The sequence below is a fragment of the Pelophylax lessonae genome, assembly GCF_965119305.1.
Source record: "Pelophylax lessonae genome assembly, chromosome: 5".
In the NCBI taxonomy this organism is placed as follows: domain Eukaryota; kingdom Metazoa; phylum Chordata; class Amphibia; order Anura; family Ranidae; genus Pelophylax; species Pelophylax lessonae.
The window spans coordinates 27,037,979-27,051,597 of NC_138772.1; the positions used below are offsets into that span (position 1 = coordinate 27,037,979).

The 13,619-nt window shown below is 44.7% G+C and overlaps 1 long non-coding RNA gene across 1 annotated transcript in view; it reads right to left on the reverse strand.

Moving 5' to 3' along the window:
- Positions 1–10,164, reverse strand: part of LOC309555865 — a 20,993-nt gene extending 10,829 nt beyond the window's left edge. The window contains exons 1-2 of the long non-coding RNA XR_014225283.1: positions 10,093–10,164; positions 4,891–4,964 (exon numbers count right to left, since the gene is read on the reverse strand). This is a non-coding gene — a long non-coding RNA (uncharacterized lncRNA). The remainder of the gene's footprint in view (positions 1–4,890; positions 4,965–10,092) is intronic.
- Positions 10,165–13,619: the final 3,455 nt, after the last annotated feature.

Consider the following 13,619-nt stretch of genomic DNA (forward strand, 5'->3'; position numbering starts at 1 on the left):
GTAAAAAGAATTAAATTGCGGCACAGTCAGTATCGGTACGTGTGAGATACACCTTTCCAATTTTTGGGGCTTATCTTCCACCGCCGAGGATTGCAGGGTGCTTCAGTTTGCCTCCTGTTCCGAACTCCTTCTACTCCTCATCCTCATCCTGCCTTTAGGGTACAAAAAATTGTACTCGGGGCCTAGTCTGTGTTTGTACGTGTGAGATACACCGTTTTATAAAAAATTTTCTATTCCGCTATTCAATCTACACCCTTTGGGGTAAAAATAATTAAATTGCGGCATAGTCTGTATCGGTACGTGTGAGATACACCTTCCAATCTTTTGGGGCGCATCTTCAACCGCCGAGGATTGCAGGGTGCTTCAGTTTGCCTCCTGTTCCGAACTCCTCCTACTCCTCATCCTCATCCTGCCTTTAGGGTACAAAAAATTGTAATCGGGGCCTAGTCTGTCTTTGTACGTGTGATACACCGTTTTATAAAAAAAATTTCTATTCCGCTATTCAATCTACACCCTTTGGGGTAAAAATAATTAAATTGCGTCATAGTCTGTATCGGTACGTGTGAGATACACCTTCCAATCTTTTGGGGCGCATCTTCCACCGCCGAGGATTGCAGGGTGCTTCAGTTTGCCTCCTGTTCCGAACTCCTCCTACTCCTCATCCTGCCTTTAGGGTACAAAAAATTGTAATCGGGGCCTAGTCTGTGTTTGCACGTGTGAGATAAACCATTTTATAAATGTTTTTCTATTCCGCTATTCAATCTACACCCTTTGGGGTAAAAAGAATTAAATTGCGGCATAGTCTGTATTGGTACGGGTGAGATACACCTTCCAATCTTTTGGGGCGCATCTTCCACCGCCGAGGATTGCAGGGTGCTTCAGTTTGCCTCCTGTTCTGAAACTCCTCCTATTCCGCTTCCTCATCCTCTACCGCCTCCTCATCCGGTCATCGTAACACCTTCACCACCAACTTCAGCACAGCCAGGGGTAAACGACAGCAGGCAGTCTTAAAACTTGCCTGTTTGGGGGAAAAAACCACACACCGCGCAGGAGTTGTGGAGGAGCATGGAACAGCAGACAAATGAGTGGTTGCTGCCAGCGAGCCTCAAGCCCAGCCTGGTGGTGTGCGATAACGGGCGAAATCTCATAGCAGCTCTGGGCCTAGCCGATTTGACGCACATCCCTTGCCTGGCACATGTGCTGAATTTGGTGGTGCAGAGGTTCCTTAAAAATTAACCCGATATGTCAGAGCTGCTGCAGAAAGTGCGGGCCATCTGTGCGCACTTTCGGCGTTCTCACCCTGCTGCTGCTCGCCTGTCAGCGCTGCAGCGTAACTTCGGCCTTCCCGCTCACCGCCTCATATGTGACGTGCCCACAAGGTGGAACTCCACCTTGCACATGCTGGAAAGACTGTGCGAGCAGCAGCAGGCCATAGTGGAGTTTCAGCTGCAGCACGCACGCAATAACTGGGCCTCCATGCGAGACCTGTGTGCCTTGTTGCACTGTTTTGAGTACTCCACCAACATGGCCAGTGCCGATGACGCCGTTGTCAGCTTAACTATCCCACTTCTATGCCTCCTTCAAAAAACGATTCGGGCAATGATGGAAGAGGATGTGGCACAGGATGAGGAGGAGGAGGAGGAGGATGAAGAGGTAACATTTCCAAGGCTTTTCCAAGGCTTTCAGGGCAGTCATTTGTAAGTGGATCCGAGGGTGGGTTCCTGCACCCACAAACGCCAGGGACACAATTGTCCAGCAGGGGCACAGTTCTGGAGGATGAGGAGGAGGAGATGGAGGAGGATATGTAACCATGTTCACAGCAGGGTGGCACCCAGGCCAGCTCATGGCCATCACTGGTGCGTGGCTGGGGGAATACAGAGGACACAGACGATACACCTCCCACAGAGGACAGCCTTTCGTTGCCTCTGGGCAGCCTGGCACACATGAGCGATTACATGCTGCAGTGTCTCCACAAAGACCGCCGGGTTGCCCACATTCTAACTTGTGCGGATTACTGGGTGGCCACGCTGCTGGATCCCAACGTACCATCCTTAATTCACTCACTGGAGCGCGATCGCAAGATGCGCGAGTACAAGCGCACGCTGGTAGATGCGATGCTGCTGGCATTCCCACCTGACAGCGGGGCCACAGTGGAAGCACAAGGCCAAGGCAGAGGAGGAGGAGGAAGAGGTCGCCAACGCAACCAGGGCACCGCCAGCACCTCAGAAGGCAGGGTTAGCATGGCCGAAATGTGGAAAAGCTTTGTCAGCACGCCACAACAAACAGCAGCACCAGCAGCTCATATGGAACGTCTTAGCAGGAGGCAGCATTTCACCAACATGGTGGAGCAGTATGTGTGCACACGCCTACATGTAGTGAATGACGGGTCTGCCCCCTTCAACTTCTGGGTCTCCAAATTGGGCACATGGCCTGAGCTTGCCCTTTATGCCTTGGAGGTGCTGGCGTGCCCTGCAGACAGTGTATTATCTGAACGTGTATTTAGCACGGCTGGGGGGCGTTATCACAGACAAGCGCAGCCGTCTGTCCAGAGACAATGTGGACAAGCTCACGTTCATTAAAATGAACCAGGCATGGATCCCACAGGACTTTTCCGTACCTTGTGCAGAATAGAGATGGATACCGACCTTACCCAGCCATTGTTCTACTTTTGATCTTTCTCACTCTTTTGGGGTGTACTCTCATTTAAAATGACTGAAAAAAAGCAGTGTTGGCTACCTCATCCTCCTCCACCGTCGCTTCCACCTACACCGCCACATCCACCACCACCTCAACCTCCCTCCTACTCCATATGGGCCTCGTCCTTCACAGATGAAGAAATTGTTTTTTATTTTTCTGTTTTTTTTTGTTGTTTTAAGTTATTTCCCTATCCACATTTGTTTGCAGAGCACTTGCCATGTTCTTAACTACGTTTGCTGCCATTTGCAGCACTCTAGCCCTTTCCATTGGTGTTTTAGAGCCATTTTAGTGCCTGAAAGTTTGGGTCCCCATTGACTTCAATGGGGGTCGGTGTCTGGGTAAAGTTCGGACCCGGACCCGGACTTTTTTTTTCAAGTTCGGCCGTACCCGCCGAACACGGACATCCAGGTGTCCGCTCAACTCTAATTGCTGCCTCCTGACGCTGTGAGTAGAGGAGGACAGTCAGATGTGTGCCTCCCGACGCTGTGTGAGCATGGGAGAGGAATACCTGAGTCCTGAAGCGATGTGCGCTGAGGAGGGTAAAAAGTGTGAAGACTTCTCAAGGTGAGGTCATGGATGTTTTCTATGTGAAGGGAAAATCCAATGAACATGTGCTGTATGAAGAGAAAATAAATTGTTTTCTATGTGAAGAGAAAAACCAATGGATGTTTTCTATGTGAAAGGAAAGTCCAATGAACATGTGCTGTGTGAAGAGAAAAGGGATTGTTTCTATGTGAACAGAAATAAATGGACTATTGATAGTCTGCTGTATGATCAGCCAAGTAGGTTGGGGACAGACTCCTTAGGTAGGTTCCTGTGTGTGAGAAGGTAGCCGCCCACAGTGGCTAGGATTTATTTTGTGTTTTATTTTATTTTGGAGGTTTTTGACGCTTGCACTTGTGTGAAGAAAATTGCATGAATAAACCAAACTGTTGTTTGCAACCATTTCTCGGCTATCTCCCTGTGTAACGAACCCCCCCAAAGGGGTCATCCACACCCGCCACCGAGCTAATCCCCTCACAATATATATATATATATATATATATATATATATATATATATATATATATATATAGTGTACGCACAGTATACACACACACCCATGTAAGTTTGAGCTTTGGGGTGTACGCCCTAATGCAATAGGCTGCACACACCTATGCATATACTTTAACTATATTATATGACTTTTTGATGATGTGTACAGTGCACTACCATCTGACCAGAAGTTCAGGGAAGCAGCAGTAAGGAGGAAGAAGCTTTTCAGATTTAAAAAGTAAGTGTTTGGGTACAAAATTTCAGGTTTGTAGGATGTACTTGAATACTTTAAAGTGGAACTAACCAATCCTGAAATGGCTCCCATTCCTCATTTAACTAACTACTCTGTAGAACAGAGATCTTCAAACTACGGACCTCCAGCTGTTGCTGGAACTTCACATCCCATGAGGCATTATAAAACTCTGACATTCACAGACATGGTTAGGCATGATGGGAATTGTAGTTCTTGAGCAACTGGAGGGCCATAGTTTGAAGACCCCTACTGTAGAAGAAAGATACATATACAGTACCTACCTATTTTTAGGGTGCTCGGGTCACATGATTGGCTCCCAGCAGTCGGCTTCAGGGGAGAGGAGAGACAGCCCACAATGGATGCCCCTTAGTAAGCCGAAGGGTAACTTCGCTGCTCAGCCATCCCATCCATTGGGGGCGCTCTCTTCTACCCCAAAGCTTACCGCTGAGAAGATCATGTGACTGGACCAGAACGCTCTGAGAATAGGTAAAAATATCCATAATCCTTCTAACAAGTAGGTAGAATAGGAGATAGAAGGGGTGGGAGCAGTTTTAAGCTTAGTTCTAGACTTGAATTCTGCTTTGATGTCTACAAAAACTAAGAAAAGGCAAACTATTACTAGACTTCTACAGATGGTTTCCATATAATGCTTTACCATTATTGTTGATATAAAATATCTAACTAACAACACAATAGCCATGCCCCTATCTGAAGACCATGTATTATATAAAAGCATAAATCACCAATGTATAACAACTCCCAATAAGATCCCACTCACTGTATCTCCCAATATAAGGAGACCTCTCCTACAAAATGTAAGTTTGACGGTACTTTCATTACATCCTCCCCGGACAGTCAATCTACTGTCCAGATGAAGGTTTTTTTAACCTTTATATTATTCTTACCTCCAGGTGGACGGCTGCCGCACCAAGCCAGACCCAACGACACCAACAAAACCAAAGCCACCAGAGTCTTCATTCTGGAGGAGACATCAGAACACAGAGAGTCAGTTACCATAATATGTTCCAAGAAAAGGTGATTCTACATCTCGGTTTCATCTCCAGTCCTTGGAAAATACCTTGTACCCATATTAAAATAAATCCTGTTTGGATCAGATCTGTAATATTATATACACCATTTTTTCAAAAGTATTGGGATGCCTGCCTTAACGCACACATGAACTTTAATGGCATCCCATTCTTAGCCAGTAGGGTTCAATATTGAGTTGGCCCACCCTTTGCAGCTAAAAGAGCTTCAACTCTTCTTTTATTCTGTTCTATTCTTTTATTTTCTAGTCTATTCTTTTCTGTTTGATTCTATTCTACTCTGTTCTATAAAGCTGCCTAAGTAGAAATCATCCTCCTATTTCACTTTTATACCTTACTGTGTTCATTGCAATATGTTTCCATTTTGAATAGAAATTCATTTTCAAATTTAAATTTATTTATTTGGATTCCCCTGAGGAAGACACATAGTCCCTGTGTCGTCACGCGTAGGGGAGGGGTCAGGTCTATGTCGGTGAACACATCGTCTCACAGCGAGAGTAACGCTGTCATATACAAGTGCAGCAGTGAGCACAGCATTGAGTAACTCATCAGTTTACCCGCAAGCTGTATGCCCTGCCCGGATAGACTGGGGCACCCAAGCACCTGGCACGTGTGAGATTTATATGTGTTTTCTTTAATAAAATGATGCTTTTATCAAACGATACTTGCACTATGGATCTGTGCTTCTTTCTTTATGTGTGAGCTCTGCTGAGCTCATTATCCCAGATTGGGAGCCTGAACGTTGGAGGAAACCATCCACCCTTTCCCTGCTGGGATTTATATTCTGTTACTGACCAAGCTTAGTTGCGAGGTCACACTCCATGGGGTGAGCACCCACCTAACGGGGGGGGGGGGGGGGTCACAAGAGTGGAGGTGATACGTCCGACAAACCGTCCTATTAATTACAGTTTACAGATTGTCATCTTTCTTGAGCACTGGTGATTGGGACTGTTTTTCAATTAATTCACGGATTTCTCTATGTATTTATTTATAAGTTTGATGTTTAGCTATCACATTATAGATTTTTATTATATATGCACGATGTTATGGATACATTTAGGTTCTGATTTTGCATTTACTATATATATATTAATCTGATTTGTCACAATTTTCTTTACATATTATATTTGCGCAGCACTTATATATCTCAATATTTCATTATTTACATTTACCGAGAGGGGAGTGACTAGTGCAAGCAGCATAGTCCATTGAATCTGTTAAAGTAGCTCTCAGGTTCACCCATTTAGCTCCATAATTGGTGTCAGTGGGAGAATTAGTTCCCCATCCCTGATGTCAGTGGGGGGAATAGCACCCCGTCATTGGTGTCAGTGGGAGAATTAGTTCCCCATCTCTGTTGTCAGTGGGGGGAATAGTACCCCATCATTGGTGTCAGTGGGAGAATTAGTTCCCCATCTCTGGTATCAGTGGGGGGAATAGTACCCCATCATTGGTGTCAATGGGAGAATTAGTTCCCCATCCCTGATGTCAGTGGGGGGGAATAGTACCCCGTCTTTGGTGTCAGTGGAAGAAATAGTGCCCCAAGGGTCGGATAAAGGCAAGCAAAGGGCCACATTCGTCCCCTGGGTCCCAATTTGGAGACCCCTGTGTTAGAGGGTGACTATACATACAGTGGGACCATGGAAAATGAATGTAAACATAGCCCCACCCTCTCTTGTCCCCTCCTGAGATGGACTATGGACTTACCTGCACTGCTCGTTCCAAACAAATAGAAGTGAGGGGGAAAAACAGAGGCTCCAGATCTCCCCAAGGACGTTACTAGGAGGCAGAAAAACAAAGTAAGATTAGAGGACCGTCACTTAGTGGATATATATGGATGATTTTTAACCACTTGCCTTCTGTGCACTTAAATACCCTTCCCATCCAGGCCAATTTTCAGCTTTCAGCGCTGTCACACTTTGAATGACAATTGCGCGGTCATGCTACACTGTACCCATTTGAAATTTTTATCATTTTTTTCACACAAATAGAGCTTTCTTTTGGTGGTATTTAATCATCTCTGGGTTTTTTATTTTTTACAAAAAAAAAGAATAAAGACAAAAAATTTTGAAAAAAAAAAAAAAGTTTTTCTTATTTTCTGCGAGTAAATTTTGAAAATAAATTTTTCTCCTTCATTGATGTGCGCTGATGAGGCGGCACTGATCGGCACTGATAGGCTGCACTGATGAGGTGGCACTTATGGGCACTGATGAGGTGGCACTTATGGGCACTGATGAGGTGGCACTTATGGGCACTGATGAGGAGGTACTAATATGCCGCACTGATGAGCACTGATAGGCGGCACTGAGAGGCGGCACTGATAGGCGGCACTGATGAGCACTGATAGGCGGCACTGCTGGGCACTGATAGGCGGCACTGCTGGGCACTGACAGGTGGCACTGCTGGGCACTGACAGGTGGCACTGCTGGGCACTGAGAGGCGGCACTGAGAGGCGGCACTGATGGGCACTGATAGGCGGCACTGATGGGCACTGGCGGATGGCACTGGACACCGACGGGTGGCACTGATGAGCGGCACTGATGGGCAGCACCATCAGTGCCCACACTCAGTGCCCATAGTGCTGCCAGTCAGTGCTCATCAGTGCCTAGATGAGCAGGCACTGATGGGCACTGACTAGAAGCACTATGGGCACTGATTGTGGGCATTGATGGGGGGCACTGATGGCGGGCACTGTGGGCACTGATGGGGGGGCACTGTGTGTGTGTTTTTTACCTTGTGTAATCAGGGCACTGGTGATCGGTGCCCTGATTACATGTCTCTGTGTCCCCGGCGGCTAACGGCTCCCCCTCCTTCCTCACACTGCAGGCTCCGTGTGAGGAAGGAGCGCCGGCGATGAGAGATGATCTCATATGTTTACATATGAGATCATCGCTCATTGGACGGCCAGATCACGTGGTGAATGGCCGCTGTGATTGGCCATTCACCACGATCTGTGATCGGCCGTGTCCAAGGGACACGGCCGACACAGATTTTCCCCGCAGCGCGCTCGCGGGAGCGCGCTGGGGGCGTGTCACTGGGAGGCCGTTTAAAAACGGCCTCCCGAAAATTCGAGTCCGCGCTGCAGCCGTATATAGGCTGTAGCGCGGACGGGGGGAGGTTAAAGAAAAGTATATTGTATAGTGAAACCTTAATTTAGAATAAAAATAAAAGTTAATAATCATATAATGCTTCCGAACCATAAAGTGCATTGAGTATATTATCTTATTGATCAGGAACTCCCATTAATGGAAAAGAAAGACACTTTCTGAAGCACACATAAACATAGGAATAAAACATTAATTAACAATGTCAGTTTTTTAAATACATTAACCACTTCCCGACCGCCCACCGCATATATACTGCGGCAGGATGGCCCGGCTGCGCAAAGTCACGTATAGGTATGTGATTTTGTGCAGGGGTTCTCGGGGGCGCCGCTGTGATTAGACACAGCAGGAGCCAATCAGCAGGTCCCCACGGTCGCTGGCCACCCGCGATCATGCTGGAGAATGACAGAACGGCCGTCTGCCTATGTAAACAAGGCAGGTGGCTGCTCTGTCACAGAGGAAGAGTGAAATCATGTGTTTCAGCTAAGCTGAAAAACAGATCACTCTTTTCCTCTAGCACATCCATCCCCCACGCAGTTAGAAAGCACTCCCTGGGAGAACACTTAACCCCTTGCTCACCCCTAGTTTTAACCCCTGGCGGTGTCATTTATAGAGTGACAGTGCATTTGTTTTAGCACCGATCACTGTATTGGTGTCATTGGTCCCCAAAAAGTGTCACTTAAGCTGGATACACACAATCCGACTTTTGTGGTTAGATTTCCTTCAGATTTTCCTTTTCTATGTAGTGCAAGGGCCTGCCTGACTGCATACAAATTGAAAGTGTTTAGGTTTGACCTCATATTATCTGGTTTTGGTAAGTCTGAAGGAAAAAGTCTTCAGAAAATCTTATAGTGTGTATGGCCCATTAGTGTCAGATTTGTCCGCCGCAATGTCGCAGTCCCGCTAAAAATCGCTGATCACCGCCATTACTGGTAAAAGCAATAAAAAAATAAAAATGCCATAAATCTATCCCATTGTTTGTAACTTTTGAGAAAACCAATCAAAATACGCTTATTAGGATTTTTTTTTAACCAAAAATATGTAGCAGAATACATATTGGCCTAAATGGCCTAAATTGATGAAAAAAATTTGATAAAAAAAAAAAAAAAAAAAAAAATTCTGTGAATGTTATATAGCAGGAAGAAATATATATATATTTTTTTCAGAATAGTTTGTAGACGCAATAACTTTTGCGCAAACCAATAAAAATACGCTTATTGTGATTTTATTTACCAAAAATATGCATCAGAATACAAATTGGCCTAAGAGGATGAAAGATTTTGATATTTACATTTTTTTTTTGGGGGGGGGGGGGGGGGGGTTGGGAATGTTATATAGCAGAATGTGAAAAATATTGGGTTTATTTATTTATTTTCAGAATTATCGCTCTTTTTTTGTTTATAGCGCAAAAATAAAAACCGCAGAGGTGATCAAATACCACCAAAAGAAAGCTCTATTTGTGGGGGGAAAAAAAGACATGAATTGCATTTGGGTATAGCGACCGTTAAAGTAACGCAGTGCCACATCGCAAAAAATGGCCTGGTTATTAGGGGGTAAAACCTTCCGGAGCTGAAGTGGTTAAATTCCCCCCTAATATAATTTGAGTTGTCACTAGAACAGAAATGTAGGGGAAATCTTTCAATGGGGACACTCCAGTTCCAGTGACAGCTAAGAGGGGACTGCCCTCCTATCGGAGAAATTTCCTCTCACTTCCTGTTGTGTCTACAGGACTGAAGTGAAAATAAATCTCTTGAATGGGGCACAGATAGCATAGCAAAGTGAAAGGAGTGTTACCTATTCATTTCTGTATCCTTATAAAAAATAAAGCTGTGGTATTAGATACCTTTTACCTTCTCTGATGACTTTGCGTCCCGTGTGCTTAGCACCCTAAACAGTTTCTACTGTATGGCCCCTCCCCTTATGTACACCAACCGGTATTACTGCATAGGAAGGTACTTACCTGTACTGAGTCTTGTAGCTTTTGGAACTTAATCAGTCTCTAACGTGTATTTATACAGCAGTTTGTTTTTCATTTTGCCTCCCACACCATATTCCTATTTGCCCCGAGGGTGAAGAACCTGGCAAGAATGCTATAAAACTACCCAATGCCAGAATTTTTTGGGAAGGGTTGGGGGGGAAGTTGTTCTGAAAAGTTTTTCTTGGGAAACAGAAACTATCTAGTTACATAACCAACACTGCCATCATAATAAGGAAACTGTAACATTAGATATAAGAAATTGGATGATATTACAGATAGGTTTCTGAACTGGTCCAAGTGGACAAATGGTCAGAGTTTAGAACCTAAAAAGGTTTGTAGACCTGAACTTTCACCTAGGTGCTAGTGAATCTCTGTAGGCTTGTTGTTGTCAATAAATGTAATTTAACTACATTTTACAAACCCTCAGGCTCCGTTCACATGTAGGCGTTGGGGTTTTTCAGGCATTTGTTTATCGTTTTTCAGGCGTTTTACAGGCGTTTTTATAGGCGTTTTTGCAAGCGTTTTACAGGCGTTTTTTTGGGCGTTTTTAACAGGTGTTTTTGGTGACCAATGGAAAAGCAGAGTGTTTTTTTTTACAACATTTGCAAAGGAACCTCCCAGGGACCTCCTCTTCTGCATGATCTTTTTTTTTTTTTTTATGGTTCTGGACATGCTACAGAGCTGAAACTTCACAGGTACACTTTTTAGACCCCCCAGACACTAAAATTAAAACTAAATCCAAAGAAATCTTTTTTTTTATTTTTTTTTTATTTTTTCAATAATTGGCTCTCTATCAAAAACGACAAATTTTAAGAACTTTTTTTTTGCCTGATTCATAGTCCCTGGGGCATGATCCAGAACCCTAGGCACTTTTTAGGGGCATTTATTGGGTTTTAGGGCTTCAAAATGGTGTTTTTTGATTCCATATAAATATCTACATTACGGTCACCTTGGCATTGCAGAGTCAGTTCACCTAAACTTCGTTACGGTCACCTTGGCATGGAAGAGTTTGGTCACCCTGGCATAGCAGTCAGTTCACCTAAACTACATTACGGTCACCTTGGCATTGCAGAGTCAATTTACCCTAAACTACATTACGGTCACCTTGGCATTGCAGAGTCAATTTACCCTAAACTACATTACGGTCACCTTGGCATAGCAGAGTCAGTTCACCTAAACTTCGTTACGGTCACCTTGGCATGGAAGAGTTTGGTCACCCTGGCATAGCAGAGTCAGTTCACCTAAACTACATTACGGTCACCCTGGTATGGCAGCAGGCTACGGTCACCTTGGTATGGCAGAGTCTGGTCACCTAAACTGCCTAACTGCTGTTCTCCATGTTTCAGGAAAATGTGCTCACAGCAGAGGCATGCCAAGGGGGTGGAGAGCTGGGTGGAGAGCTGGGTGGAGAGTTGTGCTGTTTGATCTGATCAGGAGCAACTAAACGCTTGTAAAACACCTGTGAAACGCCAAATATCACTTTACATTGAGGTCTATGGGACAAAACGCCTGTGATCTGCCCAAAAAGAAGCTCAAGTACTTTTTTGAGCGTTGGGCATTTTCCTTAGGGTGTCAAAACGCTCAGATGTGAACAGGGGTCATTGCAATGAATGGGATTTGTCTTGTTGGACGTTTGGAGAGCTGATCAGTGAGCAGAAAAAGGCTCCAAAAACGCCCAAAAACGCCTACATGTGAACGGAGCCTCAAAAGAATCCTTCAGGTCTGGTGGCTACAAAATTAACAGCGGGGGGTGGGGCCACCCCATATTGGAAGTACCTAACTGTCTGAATGCACCAAACCAAAACAGTAATCACAGGGATTTGAGAATGATCCTGCTGATAGTACACATTATGCGCTACATCCAGATGTAAAATGGTATGAACGTGCAGAGTCACCTAGCGACCAAAAAAAAACAGTTACGTGGACCTTGCTTGTGATGTGCTGGTGTCAGATATCCTAACTCTGATCCAGCCATCGTAACAACGGGTCAATATAAAATTTGTATTGGACCTTTAAGGTTATTTTATTAGTATTGTTATCTTATCGCAAGGCATTGATGTTGATGTAGGTGTAGGCAATCTGGTTTCTGAGTAAGTTGTTTCTGCACCTCAGAGCAGCCTTTCTGAACCAGGGTTAGATGGAAGTCTAGGGTTCCTCCAGAGGTTGCAAGGGGTTTCCTGAGCATTGAACAATTTCTGCCTCTCAGATAAGTTCCCACTGACACCATCAATTGTTTTAGCTGCAGTGGGTATAGAAAAAAAAAAACTCATTTTGGTGCTTTGCATCCTGAAATGAAGAAAATATACAGTTTTTGTTTTATCCTGTTGTATTTACTCAGTGCAACTTATAACATCCAAGTCAAAGATATAACACCAACATGTCAGAAAAAAAAAAACAGATTTACTAAGTTGAAAAAAAGGATTACCCCTCCTAAAAATGACCTGTTAACTCAATTAGGTGTAGCTAATTAGCTTCTTAGTGGCACACAAAGCCATTTGACTTTGAACTGTGATCATTTTATCTCAGCATGAAAAAAAGCTTTCCTGGAGCATTTCAGTCCCTGGTAGTGCAACTGAAGCAAACAATCAACTATGGGTGGCAAGGCACTGTCAAGTTGTGGACAGGCACAAGTCAGGAGATGGATACAAAAAAATGTCAAAGGCTTTATCAATGCCTAAAAGTGAAGTCTATTATTAGGAAGCAGAAGGTATTTGGTACAACAGGGACCCTCCCTGGATCAGGACGTCACTCCAAACTGGATCAAAGAGCCAGGACGAAACTGCTCAGAGAGGCTACCAGAAGGCTTACAGCAACTCTGAAGCAGTTGCAGGAATTTATGACAAAGAGTTGTCATTGTTTGTGTAGCAAGGTTTCCAGGCCTATGGCCTGATGTGGGTCTGCCATTAGTACCGGAATCCTTTCCAGCCCATGTGAGCTGAGTCCCTGGGTGTGACAACTGAAGTATTGACAACTCCGGCATCTTTGTTTGTAGTTTTTAGTTAAGTATCTTTGTAGTTTTATTGTATTTAAGGGGATGGGAGAAGGGAAATAGTGAGATACTCCTTGAGGCTTGAACTAATTACAATCAGGACTTCTTATCCAAAAATGCTCGTTGGCGGACTTCTTATCCAAAAATGCTCGTTGGCGCTTCCTTGACGCCAGCCGGCGCCAGCCAACGCTCACTGACTCTGAGAACACTGTATAACAGAAGAAGTGTTGAATGCCTGACTTATAGTCCAGTAGATCCAAGACTGAGAACTGTAGAACTCCTTACACTGGTGTACTGTGAAAGTCACTGAATACTTTCCCCCACCTGGCACAGCTTGAGGTAGTATATTGCAAAACTCTGTGTAACTGTCACTGTAACTGGCACACTCTGTACACTTCAGGGCCCAGACTGCAGGTGCCCCCTTTACCACTTCAGGGTCCTCTACCTAGGTACCCCCTTTACCAGCTGGCTGACACTGGATCCCAGAACCTCTCCCGGAGTGGTCCCCTCTAACTCCAGG